The sequence below is a fragment of the Sphaerodactylus townsendi genome, linkage group LG02 (genome assembly GCF_021028975.2).
Source record: "Sphaerodactylus townsendi isolate TG3544 linkage group LG02, MPM_Stown_v2.3, whole genome shotgun sequence".
Lineage (NCBI taxonomy): Eukaryota > Metazoa > Chordata > Lepidosauria > Squamata > Sphaerodactylidae > Sphaerodactylus > Sphaerodactylus townsendi.
This window is the reverse complement of record NC_059426.1, coordinates 85,400,549-85,425,426: the sequence shown is the minus strand read 5'-3', so window position 1 is coordinate 85,425,426 and position 24,878 is coordinate 85,400,549. Positions and strand designations below refer to the sequence as shown.

The 24,878-nt window shown below is 41.8% G+C and overlaps 1 protein-coding gene across 10 annotated transcripts in view; it reads right to left on the bottom strand.

The window, feature by feature from the left end:
• SOX6 (SRY-box transcription factor 6) overlaps positions 1-24,878 on the bottom strand; it is a 583,835-nt gene that overhangs the window by 455,784 nt on the left and 103,173 nt on the right. For 9 of the 10 annotated variants that reach the window (XM_048485157.1, XM_048485158.1, XM_048485155.1 and 6 more), the window contains one exon: positions 24,221-24,271. The exons of the other annotated variant lie outside the window; for it this stretch is intronic. The gene's annotated coding sequence lies outside the window, so the exon portion shown is untranslated. The remainder of the gene's footprint in view (positions 1-24,220; positions 24,272-24,878) is intronic. 10 annotated transcript variants of the gene reach the window in all.

Sequence of the window (24,878 nt, the reverse complement as noted above, 5' to 3'; positions counted from 1 at the left end):
CTCAAAGCTTCTAGGCCATCATTGAGCGCACCACCGTCCCTTGAAATACATGCTGAAACCGAGACTGCCAGAGGCATCAGAGTGCACCTGGAAGGCCTCCCCAGGGTTGAAAGGCATCTGCCAAAGTTAGATGCCATGGTAATGGTTGAGGAATTCCAGCTACACAGCCAAATCCAACTTCCCCAATCTGATGAAATGTTGTGGGGAGGAGGCCCCTGAGGTGGCCCTGGACAATCGCGCACAGAATGTGCACCCAGATGCCATGACTCTGACAACAAAGTTAAGGTGCCTGAGGACCACCTGCAACTTCTGAAGAGTGCATTTTCTCTTGCCCAAGAAGTCCTGGAGGAGTGAGCACAGGGTATCCCACTTATTCCTTGGCAGGTAAGAAGTGCCCTGAATGGTATCTAACAAAATACCTAGGTAAACCAATTGATGGGGGATCCCACCATCTTTTTTCCTTCCAGTGGCACCCCCAGTTCTTTGACAAGGGCCTGGAAGGGAGCAAACCTAGTTTGGCAGGCATCAGTCCCCACTGAGCTCATGAAAAGGAAATAATCCAGGTAATGTGTGATATGGGGGCTGGCTATGTGCCCTTTTACCATGCGTCGAAGGCAGCCCATGGGCATAGCTTTATCCACACACCATAGACCCTGGAACTTAAAGCCTAATAGGCAGAAATCATCCAGATGGATGGGCAGAAGGCCGAAGGCTGACTGAATGTTGCACTTTGTCAGGAGGGCCTCGGGGCTACAGGAGCAAATGATCACAGAATCATAGAGTTGGAAGAGACTACAAGGGCCATCAAGTCCAACCCCCTGCAATGCAGGAATACACAATCAAAGCACTCCTGACATATGCTAATCCAGCCTTTGTTTAAAAACCTCCAAAGAAGGAGACTCCACCACTCTCCAAGGCAGTGAATTCCACTGTCGAACAGCCCTGACGGTCAGGAAGTTCTTCCTAATGTGTCCAGACTTCTCTTATAACAGACTTCTCTCTGTGATACACCTCTGAAGATGCCAGCCACAGATGTAGGTGAAACATTAGGAACAAGATCTACCAGACCACGGTCATGCAGCCTGGAAAACCCACAACAACCAGTTGAATCCATCTGTGAAAGCCTTCGACAATATTTTCAATGTTTTTTAATCTCTAGGGAGTCCAGATTTTCCCTTTAATTCCATGCAGATTTAAAGGGAGAATCTGGGGAAAATTGGAGGGTACCTGTCAGGAGAGAAATGTTTAAGTTAGCAGTACCAACATTTCAGGCTACCTTCAGGAGACTCTTCTGGTGATACCACCCAGGTACGGTGAAGTTTGGTTCAGGGGGTCCAAAGTTATGGACCTTCAAAAGGGTAGCCCCATCTACTATTAGCTTCCATTGTAAACAATGGGGGATGGGGCACCCCTTTGGGGGTCCATAACTTTGGATGCCCTGAACCAAAAAATTCCCAACCTGGAACTGGAAACCCTAAGGGAACTGACCTCTGTAGTTGTATCAGCAAGAAACCCTCAAAAGGGTAGCCCCATCTACTATTAACTCCCATTGTAAACAATGGGGGATGGGGCACCCCCTTTGGGGGTCCATAACTTTTGATCACATGAACCAAACTTCACCAAACCTGGCTGGTATCAGCAAGAGACTGTCCTGATGATACCACCCAGGTATCATACTTGAGTGAATGCCATACTTGAGACATTCCCATAGGATTTGATGTTTCAATGACCCCTGTCTCACCAAAAAAATGACTGTATGCACAGGTGCCTAGGAATAAGTATATGCAAAAAAATAGCACAACAGAAACCTACAAATGTTTCCAGCTAGAAAAAAAAATTATTTTAATAGTGGTCTATTTTCAACTATTCACCAGTTACACATCAATTTAGTTAAGAAAGAGTCCATTAACATAAAAAGGCAACTGCACTAGGTATTATAACAACAGTCTTAATCTGGAGATCGGCCAATGGAAAATATTGTTAATTGGAGTGTCTCATGCCACTAAGAGTGTTTTATAGGACTCCCTTTCCATGAGGAGAGGGGGACAATTTCAAAGCTATCCGCCATGGGCAACTACAAAGAGAGCAACCTTAAGCTGTTACTCAAGGAGATTTTTTTCAGTAGACATCTAAAAGAAAATTGTGCCCATGGAATTAAAAAAATAGCTTTGATTTACACCTTCAATATACAGAGATCAATGCACACATACACACACAGTTGACAAAGGAATAGTAAAACTGCTAGCCACTAGCCACCTACTTAGAGTCACTGAAAGTGCTTTAAGCAAAACTGCTTGCAGTTAAGAGGCTTCTGGACTTCAGTCTACGCAACATCAAGCATTCACCACTTATTTTTAATTGGGCAGTACCTTTCTTTTGAGCAATATTAATTTGCTGATGCACGTATGTGATGTAAACCATGATCATCAGACCACTCATTCTTATCATTTTCTTCAGAAACCAAAGGAGCTACTGCAGTTAGGAGAACTGCCAACTATAATGGTCCTGGCAAGGTAGCCCTTTAACTTTCAGCAAAACTGTTTGTTCTTGCGTTACATCACCTGTAAATGTTCATAATGGCATTTGCAATTGTACATACAATTTAAAATATGCACTGTAGTTAAAAGCAGCAGTTTACCTTGATATTTATTTGCAAAGGCCACATACACAGTACAATTAAGTAATACAGTGAGGAAACACATATCACATGCCCCACAAATTCATGTTGACTGTATCCATCAGAGGGCTGAGTTTAATTTCTTCATGGCCCTTTGCTCAGACTCTGATCAGTGGCTAGAAGGAAGGGGTGGAGGAGGAAATGATTAGGAAAAGGAGTTGGTAAGCTAGAATCAAAGGTGGCAGTGTGTCATAAGTGACAGGGAGATGGGACCCCAGAGCTAGCAGCAGGGGAAGGTGCGGAATGGGATTCCCCCTTCTCGTCAAGTCCCTGTGGGAGTCCTGGTGATGTGTGCATATCAAAGCTAGTTCTAAACATTCTATTGTACTCGAGAGTAATGAAACTGAATGCAGGTCCCTGCTATTCAAATGAAAGGGGAGGACTTTGAGAGCAGCAAACTCTTGATAGCTGAGGTCCACAGGAATATTTCTAAGTGAACCATTTCCTTGTTTCATTAGGACTCAGCTTTTTCTGTATGATTCCCATTCATTTCCATGAAGGAAAGGAAAGTGACGTGCGAGTTATTGTGTGAGAGCACTGATTCTGGAGTAGGGTCGTTCTCCCAGGGAATAATGCAACATACAGACCTTCTTTCATATACTCTCCACCACCACAATTACACGCAAAGTGCTACTGTCAATTTCAATAAAAATTTTCAGTAACTTATGAATTGTTGGAATATGCACACTGGAATCCAGTGTTAAGCAACTCTGGTACCACATCCACTGCTCTTTTATTCATCTTATTTCCAAGTATGGATCTAATTCAAATAATAGAAGGTTGCTCCAGATTATCACACATAGTAAAATGTGTAATCCTTTACAGAAAAAAATAATCATATTAATAAAGTACACCACTTTAATGCCAGCAGGACACATATATTGAGCACTGTCATGAGAAGGTGTTTCTGTTAAAGGAATGAGAACAGGATAGTCTTGCCAGCATTGGGCTGAAGGAGGAGGCAAGTGTCAAGGCCACATAGAACTGTCCAGATAACACTGGTTATACATATGACTACATTTTGTACAGTGCAATGCCAATTTAGCAGTAATAAACTGTTTAGGTAATGCAAATTGTCAAAAGTACCACCTTACCTTGGCATCAAAAACAATTCAAAACTTTGTGTCAGGCTACTAAACTATTGACTTTCCAGTCCTTCTAGGATAGAGAATTATATAAAGTCTATATAGTGAATAATTTTTAGTCTTATAGACTATATACTGGTGCAAATGCATGTAAGTGGTGCAATAAGTGTGGTATTAATGCCGTTGCCACTCATGAAAAATAGTTATTTTTTCTTCAATAAACGTAATCAAACTACATAAGCAGCCCTCTACACAGTGACAATGAATTTAGAATATCTCTCGATTTTTGAGTGATAAACAAGTAATATTTCACGAGATATATTAGAATTATGCTCTATAATATCACTTCCTTTTCATTCTACAGAGCTCTATCACTTTAAAAAGCTTAACCACTTGGCAACAATATTCACTCCAAAGAAAAGTTGGGAAGGAGCACGAAGAAAGCAGCCAGAGGAAATTCCTTGTTCTGGCTGTATGCTCACCTCAGGCGTCTGAGAGGTGTGGCTTCCTATTAGCTCTATTGCTCACTCTCTGGAAGCAGCAGCGTGTGCCTAGCAGCATGCGCAGTTCTTTTACTTAATAAGGACATACCTTTTGAAGGAGAGTAGAAGGTATGTTGGAGTCTTGGCAAGGGACCAGGGCTTCAGCCATTAGGTCTCATCTTGGAGAGCAGTAAATGGGCTTGTTTAAATAGGTAAGGAGAGCACTTTTTTGGTTGAGAAATTCTTACAGGACTTTTTGAAAGGAGTCCCTGCCCTGCTTAGCTGCTAAATATGGCTGACGGGGGAGTTGCTGCAGTTACTTGCAACAGCTGTGGGATGCTTGTTTTTTTGCTGGAGAATGTAGCTACACCTGCAGGAAGTGTAAGTTGGTTGCTCTCTTAGAAGAGAAGATCCAGCAGATTGAGGCACAAGTATCCATACTTCAAGACATTAGGAAAAAGGAAGATTTCCTCAACAGAGTGGAACAGACAATACTGGGTGAGGAACACACTGGGCATCTCTCTGAGGAAGATAGCAGCTCTAAAACACTGCAGGTGGACAATTGGAGGAATGTGACACAAAGAAATAGAGGGACTAGAGAGCATTCTGTGTGCTTAAAGCTACAAAATCAATTTGAAGTTATCTCCCTTCTCAGTGAGGATAAGGAACAGGCACAGGAGCAACAGAGTCAGACCTCAGAGAATGTGCAAGTGATAGAAGGTTCAGCCCATAGAATGGTCCCTGCAAAACCTCAGAAGAGACATGTAGTTATGGTTGGGGACTCCCTGCTGAGAATAACAGAAACAGCGATTTGCAGGCATGACAAGATATCACGAGAGATATGCTGCCTCCCTGAGGCAAAAATCCGTGATGTCACTAAGAGGCGGACAAGACTTGTTAAGCCCACTAGGCTTGTTAAGCCCACTAGCAGCAGTGGCGTAGGAGGTTAAGAGCTCGTGTATCTAATCTGGAGGAACCGCGTTTGATTCCCAGCTCTGCCACCTGAGCGGTGGAGGTTTATCTGGGGAATTCAGATTAGCCTGTGCACTCCCACACACGCCAGCTGGGTGACCTTGGGCTAGTCACAGTTCTTCGGAGCTCTCTCAGCCCCACCTACCTCACAGGTTGTTTGTTGTGAGGGGGGAAGGGAAAGGAGTTTGTTAGCCCCTTTGAGTCTCCTGCAGGAGAGAAAGGGGGGATATAAATCCAAACTCTTCTTCTTCTAATCATTACCTTTTGATCCATGTGGGAACAAACGACACAGCAAGACATAGCTTTTGGGACATCAGAAGGGATTTTGAGGCTCTGGGAAAGAAGCTGAAGGATCTGGATGTACAAGTTGTCTTCTCATCTCTACTCCCAGTTTAAGGACATGGCCCAGGGAGAGAAAGAAGGATAGTGGAGGTGAACAACTGGTTTCACAAATGGTTCCGCCAGGAACTATTTGGGTTCCTGGATCATGGTCTGTGGTTGCATGAAGAGGAACTGCTGGCAAAAGATTGGTTGCACCTCACGCCTTAGGTAGAAACATCTTTGCCAGGAGGATGACAAACCTGATCAGAAGGGCTTTAAAGTGAGTTATGTGGGGAGGGAGACAGTATTCAAGCAGACAGGAGTTTATCAAGTGATAGTGATGGCAGTCCAAACGTTATAGAGAGAACTGAGCGAATAGATCAAGAAGCCAACAGTGGGAGGGAAAAAACCCTTAAAGAAGCAGCCAGAGGAAATGCACCATGGCCTTCGATGTCTCTACACCAATGCACAGAGCATGAGAAATAAACAAGATGAATTCAAACTCTTAACACAGCAAAACAAATATGATATAATAGAAGTCACTGAAACCTGGTGGGATGAGTCTCATGATTGGAACATAAGAATTGAAGGATATAACCTATTTCAGAGAAACAGATCAAATAGGAAAGGAGGAGTAGCATCATACGTAAAAGATTATTACATTGTGAACAGGTTCATGACTTAAATCCTGCAAGCCAGGTTGACAGCATTTGGGTAAAAATTAAGGGGGAGAGAAACAGCACTGATCTCACTGTGGGGGTCTATTATGGCCCCCTGTGACAGTCTGAAGAAATGGATAATGCATTCTTGAAACAGATGACCAAACTTTCAGTAAGGAAAGAAGTAGTAGTCATGGGAGATTTCAATTATCTGGACATTTGCTGGGAGTCAAACTCTTCCATGACAATCAGTTCCAACAAATTTCTAACTTGCCTTGCAGACAATTTCATGGTCCAGAAGGGAGTAGAAGCAACAAGGGGAACGGCTATTTTAGATCTGCTCCTAACCAATAATGATGACCTGATTAGTGGACTGGAAGTGGTAGGAGTCTTAGGTGGGAGTGGTCATGTTCTCCTGGAGTTTGTTATACAGTGGAAAGGGGATGCTAAGTGTAGTCACACATGCATTCTAGATTTTAAGAAAGCAGATTTCAATAAGCTTAAAAATCTACTGGGTGCGATCCCGTGGTCAAAAATACTAAAAGAGAAGAGAGTGCATGATGACTGGGAATTTCTTAAAAGTGAGATCTTGAGGGCACAATTTCAAGCAGTTCCAATGAGGAGGGAAAATGGGAGATGTCTAAGAAACAAGGGTGACTGTCTAAAGAACTTTCAACTGAGCTGAGATTTAAAAGGACATGTACAAGAAATAGAAAAGGGGGGAAATCACTAAAGAGGAATTCAAACAAATATTCAGGATGTATAGGGAGAAAGTCAGAAAAGCTAAAGCTCACAATGAGCTGAGGCTTGCCACAGAGGTGAAAAAACAACAAAAAAGGCCTTTTTTTGGTTATGTCCATAGCAAAAGGAAGAAAAAAGATAGGATAGAGTCACTGTGTGGAGAAGATGGCAAAATGAAACAGGGGATGGAGAAAAGGCTACAAGGATGTAGGTAAGGGGGGTTCCCAGGTTCAAACCCCCCCATTGCATGTCCAAAGCTCCTCCCTCCGTTTGTGTTTTTTATTTTTTAATGTTTTCTGTTTTTGGCCTGCAGGGGGCACGGTTTTAGGCTAGCAGCACCAGGGATTGTTTGGGGGACTCTCCTGATGATACCAGCCAGGTTTGGTGAGGTTTGGTTAAGGGGGTCCAAAGTTATGCTGTCCCCAGCCTTGGATAGCTGCTTTTATAAGTACTGGGGCTGGGGCGGGGCTTGGGGAGGCATGGCCATGCCCCAGGAGCAGGTGAAGGTGTGACCCCGCCCCTGAACCCCCTGTAAAAAATCTATACCTACGTCCCTGAAAGGCAGAACTGTTCAACACCTTCTTTGCCTCAGTCTTTTTCCAAGAAGGAAAATGTGCTCATCCAGGGGAAAATTAAACAGAAGATACAGCCCAGAATAAATAAAGAGTTAGTGCAGGAACACCTGCCTACTTTAAAGTAATTCAAATCTCCTGGGCCTGATGAACTACATCCCAGGGTATTAAAAGAACTGGCAGAAGTAATCTCAGAACCACTTGCTATAATCTTTGATAACTCCTGGAGAACAGGAGAAGTCCCAGTGGACTGGAGGAGGGCTACAAAAAGGAGGACCTTAATAATTACGGTCCAGTCAGCCTGACATCAATACCAGGGAAGATTCTGGAGCAGATCATTAGACAGACAGTCTGCCAGCACTTGGAAGGGAATACTGTGATCACAAAAAGTCACCATGGGTTTCTGAAAAACAAGTCATGCCAGACCAATCTTATCTCTTTTTTGATAAAGTGACGAGCTTGGTAGACCAAGTGAATGCTGTGGACGTAGCATACCTGGATTTTAGTAAAGTTTTTGACAAGGTGCCCCATAATATTCTTGCAAGTAAGCTAGTGAAATGTGGACTAGACAATGCTACTATTAGATGGATTTCTAATTGGTTGACTGAACTCAAAGGGTGCTCATCGATGGCTCATATTCCTCCTGGAGAGAAGTGACTAGTGGGGTGCCACAGGGTTCTGTCCTGGGCCCAATGCTATTCAATATTTTTTATCAATGACTTGGATAATAGAATAGAGGGCATACTAATAAAATTTGCAGATGACACTAAAATAAGAGGGGTAGCTAATATCCCAGAGGACAGAGTCAGAATTCAAAATGACCTGGACAGATTAGAGAGCTGGGCCAAAACAAACAAAATGAGTTTCAACAGAGATAAATGTAAGATACTACGCTTAGACAGAAAAAAATGAAATGCACGGATATAGGATGGGTGACACCTGGCTTGACAACACTACATGCGAAAGGGATCTGGGAGTCTTAGTAGACCACAAACTGAACATGAGTCAGCACTGTGATGCAGTGGCCAAGAAATCCAGTATGATTCTGGGCTGTATCAATAGGAGTATAATGTCTAGATTGAGGGATGTAACTGTACCTCTCTATTCTGCATTGGTTAGATCTCACCCAGAATATTGTGTACAGTTCTGGGCACTGCAATTCAAGAAGGATATTGACAAGCTGGAACGAGTCCAGAGGAGGGCAAAATGGTAAAAGGTCTGGAATCCATGCCTTACAAGGAGAGACTTAGGGAGCTGTTTAGTTTGGTGAAGAGAAAGTTAAGAGGTGACATGATAGCCATATTTAGATATTTGAAGGGATGTCATGTTGGTGAGGGAGCAAGCTTGTTTTCTGTGGCTCCAGAGGGCTGCCAAGGGGTATGCAAGTAAAAAAAAAGTTGGGAGCCACTGTTCAAGAACAAAAGGGGTTGGATACTCTTTTATTGCAAGCAGAGTATTATAGCATTGTTAAATGCCACTGAAATAAACAAACCCTCCAATGGGGAAGGGAATGGTCACTGCAGCAAATAGAAGAGGGAAAATAGTGCCAATATGGATAGAACTTGGAAAATCCAGATTTTCCTATTCTCATGGCTACCAGACCTGTTTTGCTGTGATGTTTCCTAAAACACTGCAGCAAAGCAGTTTTAGGAAAGACTGCAAGAAAATGGGAATGCTGGAAAGTGCACTGAAGCACCAAAATGCTGTGAGGCAGCAGGAACAAAAATTGTTTCCCAGCAGCATCCATGTCAGGAAAAACAAGCTGTGTGTAAGAGATGGCAGAATATTAAAACGTAATGATTAATAGATCCACCACAACCATTCCAATTCACTGGGGGCTGCTTGCATACAAAACACCAATCCCTCTTTTACACCTAATATAATCCTAATGCTTATTTTAAAACTTCCTTGCTAATGTAATTTCTGAATGGGACTTCCTCAGAAAATGTTCCCCTCTCTAATATGACTAAACTGAGGCTGTTGTACTTTGGTCACATAATGAGAAGACAATGGTCAGTGGAAAAGACAATAATGCTAGGGAAGGTTGAAGGCAGCAGGAAAAGAGGAAGCCCCAACATGAGATGGATTGACTCTATAAAAGAAGCCACAGCCCTCAGTTTGCAAGACCTCAGCAAGGCTGCTAATGATAAGATGTTTTGGAGGACACAGATTCATGGGGTCCCCATGAGTTACAACCCCCATAGCTCCCCACCACCACCACCACATACACTCAAGCTTTATGGCAGCATTACATTCCTGGAAAATTACTATTTCAAAATCTACATGTTCTATGATTTAGTGTAACAAACTATCGCAAAAGGCTTATTTTTTCCTATACAAGAAAATAATTTTGAAAAGGCTTCTGAATCAGTAATTCAAATGTTTTAATAAAACTGAACAATCACACATAAAAACAGAGTGTGGCAAACTGGAGAGTAAACCGGTAAATACAAGGGCCAGGAGCAAGAGAAGATTTTCTTAGCAGGAGCCTCCAAACATTCGAACAATTTGGCTCTCTTCCTTGCCACCACTTGCACTAAAGTTGCCAGAAAATCTAACACAGTACCTATTTTTCTGCTTTTTCCCTAGTCCTTCTTTCCTACAAGAAAAACAAATTATGCCAGCATGTTGGAGTAAAGCATGCCAGATCCCTGCTTTGTGGTGGGCAAACTCCTGGCAACTTTGGCCATTGCAATCTGACACTCACCTGGTTGATGGGTGGAAATAGTCTGGTCAAATGGGTGAGAGCATGGCAATTGTCATCACCACTATATCCAGTATTTTTTGGAGAGTGCTAAAACATCACCCTGGCACAATGTCAGCACTTCCAGGTCATGCTAGCAATGGTGTCATCGCACAACAATAACAATCACTACCCTACCTGCAGTAAGTGCTCACCTATCTCCACAGTTGCTAGTCCACGCCATGCCTGGCAACCCTAGATGGAGTATTAATCTGTACTTCTGTCATGCGACATTCTTACATGTTAGAGAATCAGTCATCACCCAAGTAGGCCATGTTTTATAGCAGGATCCATTTTTTACCGGCTTCTTCTCTAAGTGATTTTTTAAAATTTTAATACAATAAATTTTATTTTAATACAATAAATAAAAAACCTATTTACATTTCCTATTCATATTCAGATCAAAGGTTCCATGACATAATATTTGTGTGAATGATCTGTAGGTTCAAAAGTACAAAATAATGTGTTTGGGTTTATTCCCAGGCATAAATTAGCTTCACAATGCAATCCTAAGCAGAGTTGGTGATGGCAGAAAACACTGTCAAGTCACAGCTGACTTATGGTGACCCCACAGCGTTTTCAAGGCAAGAGATGGCCAGAGGTGGTTTGTCATTACCTGCCTCTGCATATCAACCTTGAGTCTCCTTGGTCGTCTCCCATCCAAGTACTAACCAGAGCCAATCCTGCTCAGCTGCTGAGATCTGACAAGATTGGGCTAACTTTTAAGTCCACTGAAGGGAAAAAGAGGGCAACCCTGTTTACAGTGGCAATATTACAGACTTAATCTTGCAAATGACTTCTCTTTTCCATTTGTATGTGTGATTCTTATTAAAACAGTTGACGTTAATCAAGTATTTATGGAGAACAGAAAGCATCCCTCACATTTCAATATTCAGTGCTGAAACATTAAGAAAGCAGCTGTCATCAGTGGCATGCACATTTTATTGGCAACCCTTAAACAACTGCCCTCCAGCTATATACAGTATCAGATCTCAAGTCAAAGAGGTTCCCCTCCCTCTAAAGGGTGTTGAATCATTTTAATGTTGATTCTAACACTGGCCTCACTCTGCCTTCAGTATAGCAGTAAATTCAGCTTTACTACAGTACTATAAAGATGTGAAAGTACTATAATAACATCTACAAAAAATAAGCTGTTAGCATTGTAGTTTTTTCCATTTGGAAAACTCTAAAGAGAATACTTATGAAAAATGTTAATGGAAGTTTGCTGCATGGCTAAAAGGAACAATATAATTATTTTTTCCCCTTTTGTTTTGTTATAGCATGTAAATTATGCTATCCTTGAGGAACTGATGAGATTACAAAACAGGCTGAAAAGATAACTCAAGTATCATTGCAATAACCAGTGCACTCACATTTTATACAATTAACTTCTTTCCTAAACTTAAAGAAAAACATTTGCTAGTAAGCGTGTTTATGGATACACCTAAAGCAATCCCAATTACCTAGACAGAAGAAGTTGTTCCAACCTAGAAGCAACAGGCAAACTCAGTGGAATATGGATGTGCTGCACTTTACTTTGATCAACCCGTACAATTTTTCTGAGATGGAGAATTTTAAAAAAATTATTACCACAACTTTGAATAGTTTCACTACAGAATTCAAACTCCATATATAAAATTATTTGCCTGGCTTGTATAGCAATTTGACAGCCTACCCAAGTTTTCTACTCTATGCAGTTTTAAGCTTTAATTTGCTTGAAAAATATACCATCCTCTAAAGATTAATGGAAGTTTAAAGCAGGGTGATATTTTAGTGTAGGTTTGTGGGTAGCCATTTGCCCAACTGAGCAAAGGGGGGGGGGGGTGCCAAATAACACAATTTGTAAACTGGAAGAAAATTCATTCCATTTTTCTGTCCCCATTTCTGGACCTTACCTGTGATACAAGTGACTGCCGTATAGCAGGCTAACACCTTTGGTGGACTTAACTAAAAATCTGTTTTGGAAACGGAGGCAGAAAATCAAATGGCTTTAAATAAGATATTCCAATGTGCCACCTGGGATAGCGTCCTCCACTAAAGATAGGTCCCACCTACCTCACGGGGTGTTTGTTGTAAGGGGGGAAGGGAAAGGAGTTTGTAAGCCCCTTTGAGTCTCCTATAGGAGAGAAAAGGGGGATATAAACCCAACTCTTCTTCTTCTTCTAAAGTAACCAGTTGAGGAAGAGGAATTTATTTATACTGGGTGAGAGCCAATTGTTTTCTTCAACTATGTAGGAATCTTCATTGCACCAAATTTCTTTATTTGAACCAAAAATCCTCATTTATCAAAAGGGAACCACAGATTCTGTCCTATATGTGCAAACATACACACACGCACACGCACGCGCGCACACACACACACACATATTTGGGGATTGCAATACAAAACTATCCAGAGTCATGCTTCCTGTAATTTCTGAAACATACTAACAGTGTTACGCATTACGCACAATATACAGTCTCTGTGAAAAAGGAAGTGTAGTCATTTTCTATTATGAAATGTATACTGAGCCCAGATAATAATATCAGTTCCAGGCAATGATCCTTCTGACACCCCATGAAGCAAATACAAAAGAAGAGAAAAGAGAGCTATAAAAAGTGTTTCACCAATACAAGAAGCACCCAGTTTCAGTTAATAGACTAATGGTGGCTAAGATAATAGAAGCAAATATTACAAAAGCTAGGGAAAAAAACTATACCAGCGGTGTATTTGGTTTTCCTCTGTACTCTGACAAGATAAATATCACATTGAAATTAGGAACTATTGAATACTTTGAATTTATTTCTCTGGGAATCCAAAGGCTTAAATAAATGGACATGATACATAAAAGAGATAGTGCTAAACAAACCTCTTATAATTTCTGGGCTACAGTGTTCATGGCAATATAGAGTTCAAAGCTGAGACAATCCTATGCCTGCAGATACTGGCATGCCTGACATTTAAAACTATGAAATACCAACCTATTTAGAAATTGTCCAAATCATTAGTTGTGGAATTTTCCTAGCACTTTATGAATACCGCTGTTAATTGAGCAATTAACTTGAAACTGCAGAATGTGCTGTGATGGCATGATATGACATAAGCCATGTAAAAGAAGCAGCAGCCAAGCAACTCAGTATGTTGAAAGATATTAATGAAGTGGCAAAATCTGCCAGAGAAAAAAATAATAATGGATGATTTCAACAACCCCAATATTAACTGGCTGAATGACACATCTGTACACAGTTTGGAGAAGCAGCTAACTGATACTATAAATGGCTTCTTTTTGGAATATCTCACTGTTGACTGTAGAGGCGGGAGCACTGCACTTGGTTTAGCTATCTATATGGTAGGAAAATGCATCCATACTTTTCCATACAAAGGGCACAAAAACACTGTACCAAAGGCTGAAGAGAGATACCCACCCAGTAGTAAATGATAACCATAAAGCAGAGACAGATGGGATGAACAGGATTACAAAATATTTAAATGATTATATTTCTTTCTTTATTAAAATATGTACACCCTGCTTATCCTTTTTCATTCAAAGTAGTTTACACATCCAAAATGCTAAAAGATACAAGATACAGTAAGATCCCCAAATAAGTCCCCCATGTCTACTACTAATTCGTTTCAAAGAGCCAGCATGGTGTAGTGGTTAAGAGCAGGTGCACTCTAATCTGGAGAAACAGGTTCAATTACGGGTTCGATTCTCTCTGCCACTTGAGGTGTGGAGGCTTACCTCGTGAACTAGATTAGCTTGTGCACTCCAACACATGCCAGCTGGGTGACCTTGAGCTAGTCACAGTTCTTTGGAGTTCTTTCAGCCCCACCTACCTCACAGGGTGTTTGTTGTAAGGGGGGAAGGAAAAGGAGTTTGTAAGCCCCTTTGAGTCTCCATATAGGAGAGAAAGGGGAAATATAAATCCTATTATTATTATCATCATCATCATCATTATTTCACAGCTGCCAGATCTTTAGCTGGTTGTTGACCTTTCATTACAATTCGAGCCTCACCCAAAGGCCTAGGAAGTTGTAATGTATCACCGTAGTATTTGTGCGGATCCCAGCAGGGCCGCCTTCTGAATTTGACAGATGTTAATTTTGTCAATTCGAAGATGTTTCAAGTGCTGCCCTAGTGTTTTCAAGATGGCACCCAGCATGCCGATTACCACTGGGACGACCTCAGCTGGTTTGTGCCATAGATACTGAAGCTCGATTTTCAAATCATAGTATCTAGTGACCTTCTTGGGTTCTTTTTCAATGACCCTGCTGTCACCGGGTACTGCTGTGTTGATGATGGTCACTTTCTTGTCCTCGATCACAGTGATGTCTGGTGTGTTGTGTTTCAACACTTTGTCCTTTTGGATTCAAAAGTCCCATAAGTTCTTGACCTTCTTATTTTCCATTGCTGTCTCTGGATAATGTTCCCACCAGTTCTTAGCTGTTCGTATGTAATTCTTGCATAAATTCCAGTGGATTATTTTGGCCACTGAGTTGTGTCTCGGTACTCAGTCTGGGCAATCTTTTTGCAACAGCTGAAGACATGATCTACAGTTTCATCAGCTTCTTTGCACAATCTGCACTTTGCATCATCCAAGGATTTTTCGATGCATTGTCATAAGCTTCCAAGTTTTTCTATCCAATGTATCCAACTCCGCCTGTGTCCAGTTGATGATTCCCACAGTGTATCTGATGATGGGTATGGCCCAGGTGTTGAAGGCCTTGTTGGTATTCCTGCCGTTTAATTTAGATTTCAAATTTTTCCTGACCCTCTGGGTGTATTCTCTGCTGACGACAGTCTTCACTTGCCTGTGTTTGATGTTATCCAGCTGCAAAACGCCCAAGTATTTATAAGCTGCCCCCTGGTTGCACTTGATGAGTTGGCCATCAGACATTTCAATCCCATCACTCTTGGTGATCATGCCCCTCATTGCCACAGTAGCACACTTTTCTAGGCCAAATTCCATTGAAATGTCTGTGCTGAATATTCGCACTGTGTTCACCAGTGACTGGATTTCCGTGTCTGATTTCCCAAACAGCTTCGAATCATCCATGTACAGCAAATGTGAGATTTTTTTTCTGAGTCTTTGGCCATTTGATAGCCCAACTTTGTTTTCTTTAAAATTACTGTTAGTGGGATCATGGCAATGATAAACAGTAAAGGTGATAGTGAATCACCTTGGAAAATTCCTCGCTTAATGTTGTCTGTTCCGAAGTTCTCATTTCCCACTGTCAGTTCAGTTTTCCACTGTCTCATCTCTTTTTCAGTGAATACTCCAATGTTTTCGCTGATGCCAATTGTTTCCAAGCATTTCATGATCCAACTATGGGGCAGTGATCCAACTATGGGGCAGATCCAACTATGGGGTAGATCCAACTATGGGGAAAATGCCTTCTTGCAATCGAGCCAGACCATATGCAAATTTGTTCTTCGATTCTTGCAGTTCTCCATTATCATTTTGTCTATCAAGAGTTGATCTTTTGTATCCCTGCTCCTTCTTTCGTTCCCTTTTTGCTCCACCAGAGGATGTTATTTGCTTCCAAGTAGTCCATGATGTTATCTGCTATTATACTGGTGAGCAGTTTGAGCATCATAGGCAAACAGGTTATTGGCCTGTAGTTTCCAGGTGTTGTTCTGGCTGGATCTTTCTGAATCAAGTATGTCTTCCCAGTTGTTAGCCATTCATCGATTTCACCCTTTCGCATGGCTTCACTGAACTGCTTAGCCATTGTCGGGTGCAAACTGGTTAGGTATTTGAGCCAAAAGCCATGCAATTGATCATGTCCTGGTGCCAACCAGTTTTTCACTTTCTTGCTTCAATTTTTTATCGTATCAGTTGTTATATCCAGATTTTGCATTTGTTTTTGGCCAGCATCTTTCTCAAAATCTTTTATCCACTGCACTTTTCTGTTGTAATCCTTCTCGTTTTCCCACAAATCTTTCAAAAACTGAACTGTTGCATTGTTCTCTGGTTTTTTGCTTTTAACATTGATCTTTGTGCTGAGGCTTTGGTAGAAATGCCTTTGGTCTGATCGAAATTGCTGATTTTGACTGTATTGGATGTTTCTTGCTTCATATCTTTCCATTTTTTCTCATCTGAAGCATGAGACAGCCATGGCTCGACCCAAAGGACCTAGCAATTTACAAAATATCAAGTCCAGTAACAACACACTGGGTACAGATACAGCATGCAGAAAGCTGGATAATTCTACTGGAGCCTATGAGAAGCTCTTTCACTGTCCTGCTCTTTGTATGAACATGGATTGTGGCCTTGTGTAGTCCTGGATACTGGCTGCTTAAATCCCACTAAACTCAAAGCAATTAAAGTAGCAAGTATACAGAATCACAGCAACCTTTTCTGCAATCTGTCATCATGATTTTTAAAATTCTAAAAATCCTCTCTATATGTCTCACATCCTGCTATTATACTTTACATGTTTCATTAAGAGATTGATTTTTCCAATCAATTTTAGATACACAGATGTTTTTATAGTGGTATCTTTATCAAACATTATACTAAGTGGGTAAAAGCTCTCTTTTACCTGCAGTGAACTTATATTGCCAGGCCTGTAAACAGCACAGTTATTTATTGCAGATCTCATCCATCTACTGAGCAGTTAACCTTTTACCGCACCATCTACTATGATGAATGAATGGCTCGTGCTAAGTGATTCTGTTTTTTATATCCATAGATGAATCAATCCACCCCTGAGATATGTATGGGGGTGAGGAAGAGATGTGTAATACATACTCATGCATGTATCTATGCTCGTGTATGTACACACATGTTTATACCTACATACAAGTACCTCACAAGGGTAAGAAAAGAGCTTAGACCATCTATGGCCCACACTTTCTCAAGAAAAAAATGAGTATTGGATTCCATTCAGAAACCGTCATACAGAAAGTAGTTTGTAATCACTTAGTACAGTCAGAGATTTTACAGATCTTCCTCCTTTCAACAATTTTGATTTGTACTTCCCAAAGGCTTTAGCATGGCAGTTCTATGGGCATAACTAATCTCAACTTGGCAACTGATATAGCCCCTACAATTGACACTATGCAACATTTTGGCTGCAGTATTCTGTACCAACTATAGCTTTCAGACAGTCTTCAAGGGCAGCCCCATGTACAGATCATTGCAATAATCTAATCTAGATGTTACCCACCATGCACCATGGTGACAAGATTTTTCCTGCCCAGGAAGGGTCACAGCTGGCTCACCAGCCGAAGGTGGTAAAAGGCACGCCTGGTCATCACTACCACTTCCTTATCCATTCAGAGTTTTGAGTCCACGACACCAATAAGCTGCAAACCTGTTCCTTTAGAGAGAGTTCTGTTCCATCCCAGAACAGAAGACGTACCAATACCAAATGTCAAATCTTCCTCCCCTCCAGTGCACCTCCTTTTGCTGGCTTTACATTTCAGCGTATTAGCCCTCACTCATCCCAAAACTGCCACCAAAAACCTGTTCACAGTTTCTATAGCCTCTCTGAGATCTGCTGGAAGGATGAGATAAGTGTTGTCAGCATATTGGTAGCAACTCAGTCCAAATCTCCAGATGACATCTCCAAGATCCTTTATATACATTAGAGGTCTCCAATCTGTGCCCCTCAAGATGTGACTATGATTCCCATCACCTCTGCCAACTGGCCATGCTAAAAAACCATGATGGAACTTTGCTGGACCCTTGGCCAGAGACCAATGGGCAAAGCAGCTGACACACCCCCCCCCCACTCCACACTCTGAAACTTGTATTTAAGGAAAACACCACAGAACAGTGCCTCCCAGTTCCAATACCAATAGTCAGTCCAGAAGGATACCATGGTCAAAGGTAACAAAAGCCAAAGGTAACAAAAGTATTAACAGAGTCATACTTCCCCATCCACCCACATACTTCCCCACCCATATTTCCCCACCCAGGTTCAGGTCAGTTACCAGAATGATCATATCCATTTCAGTCAGACCAAAATGGATCCAAACAATCCACTTCATTCAGAAATCCCTGAAGTTCCCCAGACATCACTTATTTAATTACCCAGTTCAAGAATGGTACATGTGAAATTGTATGGTGGTTATTCAACTTTCCTAGGTTCAGAGCAGGTTTCTTTAGAGGTGGATGTACCACTGTCCACTTCAAAGCAGGAGCAACCAACCCCTCTCTTGAGGCATTTACTGTCTCCCAGACCCAGTCCACCTCTGTCACACACACTCCTGCAATAGCAACCAGAAGGATCATACAATCAAGTGGTAAACCTCAAGAATCTTACCTACATCTTCAGACTGAACAATCTGAAAGGCATCTCACTCAAAACAGCACCCTGGGACCATTTGATCCTGTCACTGCTAAAATATCAATAATGTGAAGAAAAAAAGTTTGGTTTCCTCAGGATAACCAACACACCATTTTCTTAAAATGACCTCAAAAGATAATCAACCTGTTGGTTTTTTTTTTTCAGTCCATATTATCCACATGTCAGTTCTGAAAGTCCTCATTTCTGGATAGGCTGGACGTAAATTTCCTGACTCAATATAAATTTTGCAGAATCACTCAGGGCATATTTACACATTATATTTCCCAGTCACAGGATGCCCCCTAAGTACTGATATCTTCCAAAGCGTATTAATGAAACCCTGTTCCTCATCCACAAGTAATCAGAAGGATGTCAGCTGGCATTAAGGTTATATCCTAGCTAGCTTGCTTATGAAACACCAGGAATGCTTTCACATTACAAATGACAGTCATTAAATATTATAAATATTTATTTACATAAAACATTTCTATCACACATTTCTATCACACATTTAAAACATTAAATCAGCATTTCAAATAAGGTATATATAAAACATATTCAATAGAAAAGTATAGACATACATATCCAAACACACAGATACACAACACAACCTGGGAGGGAGGTCAGTAAGAGTTAATTGGGGTATGCAAAACCAAACCAAAAAAAAAGTCTTCATCCACTGGTAGAAGACAATGATAGAGGGAGACACATGAATCTCCTTGGGGAGGGAGTTCGCAAGTATGCATAGCACATTGACAACCTTTTCTGCTTCAGAAAAGTATATCTATGTAATAACAATTTTCCTCATCTTTGCAATTCCCTGGGGGCTTGTAGGGCTTGTAGGGTTGAAGGGTACAATAGCCACAATAGTACAAGATGTGATCTAACTGTTGTTCTGTGAAAAGTTTCCAGATCAGCTCCCCCTATATTTAACAGGGTAGAGAGAAAGAACCCAGGCAACACAGCTACCAAGGCTGAGTGAGCCAACCTTCTTGAATTAAGAAAGGGAACCAACAGACCAATGGAAGAGTTAGAGCAAGAGAAACCCTACACAGATGGGATCAAAGCTACATTTACTTTATGGAGCACTCCACTAAGCCCCAAGACTACAAGGAGGAACCAGTCCCAAAAATTAATTAGTTAGCAAGCCTTTATTGGCATAGACAACAGTACAACAATAATAAAAAATGGATCAAAAAGCATATACAATACAGGAAATAAATGTTAAATCTATTGGCATTTAGTAATTTCCAGGAGAAAGTCTGCCACTATCATACAGTGAGAAGGATCAGGATTGTCCAACAAGTAGTGTAATCTAATTAAATCGGGGAGATCGGGTAAATGTAAAGGAGTAAGATTCACATACTTGGATCTGATTTCCTTGAATCTGAGACAGTGTAGTAATTGGTGGGCCAGAGATTCAACTGAGTCATCATTACATGGGCACAATCTTTTAGCCTTTTCTTGCTTATTAAATCTGCCATGTAACAAGGCAGAAGGCATAGCATTAAACCTGGCGAGCATTATGGCTCTCCTTTGAGCAGGGTTTATTAAGCAATACAGGTAGTGTGCCAAGTGACCCCGTTCAAATTTATAGCACTTGATTAAGTGCTATAAATACCTTGGCCTCTCATTCTCCTTTAACCTTTCATGGGCAACCCAGAGGAAGGCCGCTCTCTTAGCTACATCTAACAGTGCTCCAATGTCCAGCATTACTACTGTTTCTTTTACAGCAAGGTGGCCACTCCTTTATCCCTCCTGCCCTCAAATTTTTCAATGCCAAAGTTGCCTCAAGATTGCTTTATGGAGTCCCAATTTGGATTCAAGCTATTAACCACTCCTTGAATTCTCTTCAATCCAATTTTTTTCATAAGATAACTGGACTCCCAAATTGCATGCCCTATGCAGCCCTTTGTCTTGAGTTAGGTCAAGAGAACTTCCTTGGAATCCCAGCCACAGCTTGGCTATTGAGGGCTTCTTAGATTTCTTGGATCTGCGAATTCATTTTCTCTCTGTAATTCCCTGGTCCACCGTCTGCTCTCTGACACCCATTCCAACCCCTGGTTTTCCATAATTGAAAAAAAAATGTTCTCTATTGGACTGTCAGTGGATTCACTTTGTCCTTTGTCCTATTCAGAAGCTTATACAAAATTAAAAGGTCAACTATTGGATAGAGAGTTCTCTACCCTAATCACCGCAGCCAAGAAAACGTGCTCCCCCCTGTATTTTTCTCTCCCAGGTCCCAAAAAGTCATTTAACTGTAATGCCAAGCGATATGTGATGCAATACTTTGTCTTAGAAAGATAACAATACACTTGGATACCCTATTCCACTGTTTTTGCATAGTTTTTGCATGCAATATTAGGAGAGAACAGAGATAATTTATTAAGGCTGGAGGACAGGAAACTTGGGCAGAATATGATTCGAATGCTGCACCGTCTGCAGCTCATGCTAACTTAGGGGCATACTGCCCATGGGGACATGGGGTATCCACATGCCTTGTCATGTGGGGGCACCAGGCACTGGCCAGGGCTCTGCACTCAGCCTCTCCCATGGTGCGGCGACCCAGCCAGTGCCTGGCAGTTCCCCCCGTGCCAGGGTGCCGCTCACCAGCTGAGGTGTTCGTCGCAGCTGCAGGCCGGCTCCCGCCTTCCCCCTAGGGAGGCCGGGGAGGGCAGGAGCTGGTCTGTCGCTGTGGCACCCGCCTGCCTGAGCTGCCTGCCACCAAGCCCCACCATCACTGACCTGCAGGGAATCGAGGGGTGGGGCTCAGCAGTGGGTGGCACAGGAGGGCGCCATGGCAGCAGGTCAGAAGCTGGAAGATAGGAGCCGGCCTCCCGCCATGGCACCCACCTGAGCCTCCCATCTAAGCTGCCCGCCACCAAGCCTCCCCACCCCCCACTGCTTGCTGTAAGTGGAGCGCGGGAGGCGCGGGGAGCCGATCATGCTCACGGTGCCATTTAGGCCCAGTACACCTCTGCCCAGACCAGATAGTTCCAAGCGAGTATTTCCTGGGACAGACCTACAAAAGTGCTGCACTTCAACTCCCTAAAACCCAGGTGAAGACAGAATGCATGAGGCAGACTATGCTAAGGGCATCCCACTCAAAATTGGAACAGATATAACTGTGTCCACCCGTCTTCACAATGGAAGCCCACACACTATTTTTGGGGAAAGATGCCCAAAAGCACTGGGGGGGGGGCAGATTCCATCCTCTGTCACGCCTCCTGCCATTCCAAGCCCATTATTTCCCAAAAGGTGGGAGGATGCCAATGTCATTTTGCAATACAGGATTGCTCAATGAAGGTATTCCTAAGCATTGACAAGTAGTATGTCACTGAAGAGACTGAGGTATGAATCAGGAAGTCCTTGATCAGAATATCACCTTTGTTACACACTCCCTAGGTGATTTTAGGGAAGTTACGCTGTTTGTTTCAAGACCCAATCTGCAATACGGAAACAATACTGAGAGGCTGTTGTCAGGATTACAGGATAGTGTACATTAAATAGTTTGAACACCCTAAAATGCTATAAAATGCTTGGTGTTGTTCAGTATTATGTTGTTCAGTGTTGTTCAGTATTATCCTGTACAGCTAATGCAAAGTACCACTATATACTACTATTTCAGATTCCAGAATAGTGCTACTGCATGGAGTTTGATACAGTGCAGATGTGTAAGTTTTGAGGTTAAAAGGTTTCCACGTCACCAGTAACAGAAAAATATAGGCAGAAACAAAATTACAACATTTTTAAAGGTTCATAAAATGTATGTTAGTGAAACCAAGATGCATTAAGCATTCTTGTGCTCACCATAAAATTTTGCCCACCGTTTCCAGTACAAACACCGGACATAATTTAAAATACTGAGTTATCATCTATCATATTGTACATCCATTGTTCTGTATATAACTCTATTTAAATTTCTCAGGCTTCATTCTTACTGCCAACACAACCCCATCAAAGTGAATCAAATTCCACCAGAATTTTAATTATGTTTTTAATTAATAGAACGATTAAAGAATGTTACTTAGGACCATTTCTCATGAAGGATGTGGGGATGAAGATTTAAAGGTACTGTATCAAGTTTATTCTGCCACAAACACAACAAACTTTAAGGCACCTGGCCCACTTTCTCAGACTTAATGGCAATATTTCTGCCGTTAAGTAGTTGTAATATATGAAAAGGCTTTACCTTTAAATAAGGCACAATTAAGTAACAGCATTCCTTTAAACTGTTAATAGGACTTCCAAGTATTCTTTTGCTTTGCCACTAGAAGGGATCTTTGAGTCTCATGTCAGATAGACACAAGGAAGATTGCTGTTGTTACAGTGATGTAGGTATAGATTTTTTATGGGGGGGTTCAGGGGCAAGGCCACGCCCCCACCTGCCCCTGTAGGTGTGGCCACACCTCCCCAAGCCACGCCCCCAGCCTCAGTGATTATAAAAGCAGCTCTCCAAGGCCAGAGATGGCAGACTCCCCTGCCCTGCCCACCCCGCCCCCCACCGGCTGGGCTCCCAGCCAGCAGCTGACAACCCCTTCTGCCCTCCCCTCCAGGCAGAGGAGTAGCTAGGGAAAATGGAGCCTGGTGCAAAACCTGAGGTTTGCGCCCCCCCCCCGTGGGTGGCTGCTGTGATGCTGAAATCCACCCCCAAACAGCATCACTTTCAATGGTGTTTAAGCTAGGGAGCCCAGATTCTCCTTTTAAATCCACCTTAAAGGGAGAATCTGGAGTCCCCAGTTAAAACAACATTGAAAGTGATGCTGTTTTGGGGTGGATTCTCCCCCACCATGAAACAGCATCACTTTCAAGGTTTAATCAGGGGACCTCAGATTCTCCCTTTAAATCCATGCCGAAGGGGTTGGATTCAAAAGGAGAATTTGGGGAAATTTGGGGGTTGCCTGCTGTCAGGAGTGCAATTGTTAAGCTAGCATCACCAAACTTTCAGGGTTTCTTTAGGAGACTCTCCTGATGATACCACCCAAGTTTGGTGAAGTGTGGTTCAGGGAGTCCAAAGTTATGGACCTTCAAAGGTGTAGCCCTCATCTGCTATTAGCTCCCATTGGAAACAATGGGGGATGGGACCCTTTTGAGGGTCCATAACTTTGGACACCCTGAACCAAACTTCACCAAACTTGGCTGGTATCATCAGGAGCGTCATCTGACGATAGCCTGAAATGTTGATGCCGCTAGCCTAAAAAAATCCGCCCCCTGCAGGCCAAAAACCAAAAAAACACTTTAAAATACAAAAATTCACAAATGGGGGGTTGAACCCGAGAAACCCCCCTTACCTATGTCCTTGGTTGTTTATAATTCCAATGGAGAGAAATCATTTGATTTCTTTTCTTCCTCAGAGGAACTGGAATGCAACCTGATACCAAAGGCACCTACTTTCTCACCTGCATTGAATATAGGGATGCTCACCAGAAAAAGCCTTCAAAATCATAAACATCTCCTGAAATATCTCCTTTTCTAGTGGGTTGTAATAAAAGATATTATGTAGATTGCGATTGGGTTAAGGGTTTTTAATTTGGACCAACGTGGCTGTAAACAACAATCTACTTTCACCATGTTTTCATTTTGTGTGCATCACTTTGTTTATCAGACAACAACATATAAATAAACTTTTAAAAAATAACATATTGGTCTGTATCGGGTGCAAACATACAGTAAAATATATCAGTACTTACAAATACACCCAGAAATCACTGATAAATTTCTTTTGACTTCATGAAACTGACCTGAAAACACAAGAGAAAAAACAGTTAAAACATTTTCAAAATTGTTAACTTTTCACTATTAATGCTAGTTGAGGTATTTCAAACCATGAATGAAGTGAGTTACAAAAGCCATTGTTTTCACTTATACAAGATTAACAATTTACTTAGAAGTTGTTTCCAGGAAGCCAATATCAAGGGAAACTGATATTTCATTGTTCTCTGTCTCACATAGCAATACTGCCAATCAATGAAGTCTAAAAACTATCAGAAAAGCAAGTATGAGGCAACACTGCAAGATTTTTTTTACAAAGGTAAATTTTTGTAGGCCATCGTAAATATTATTGCAGTTTAGCTCAAATTATGTTCATAGGAAAAAAGTTAGGTGTACTTATTCAAAGCTGAACTGGAAATTAATACAAATTCTTAAATAAACTAAGGTAAAATTCTTCATAGACTTGGTGTGACTCAATCCAAGTTCTATGGTCTAACTTGTCAGTGAACTGAGTGAAGGTTAGTCTGGCACAATGCAATCAGTATAAAGCATTATTCAATTTAACACTCCACCCCCCTTCTAAATGCCCCTCAATACTGCCTGGAAAGGTAACAGATGCAACTTCAAGCCACTGTG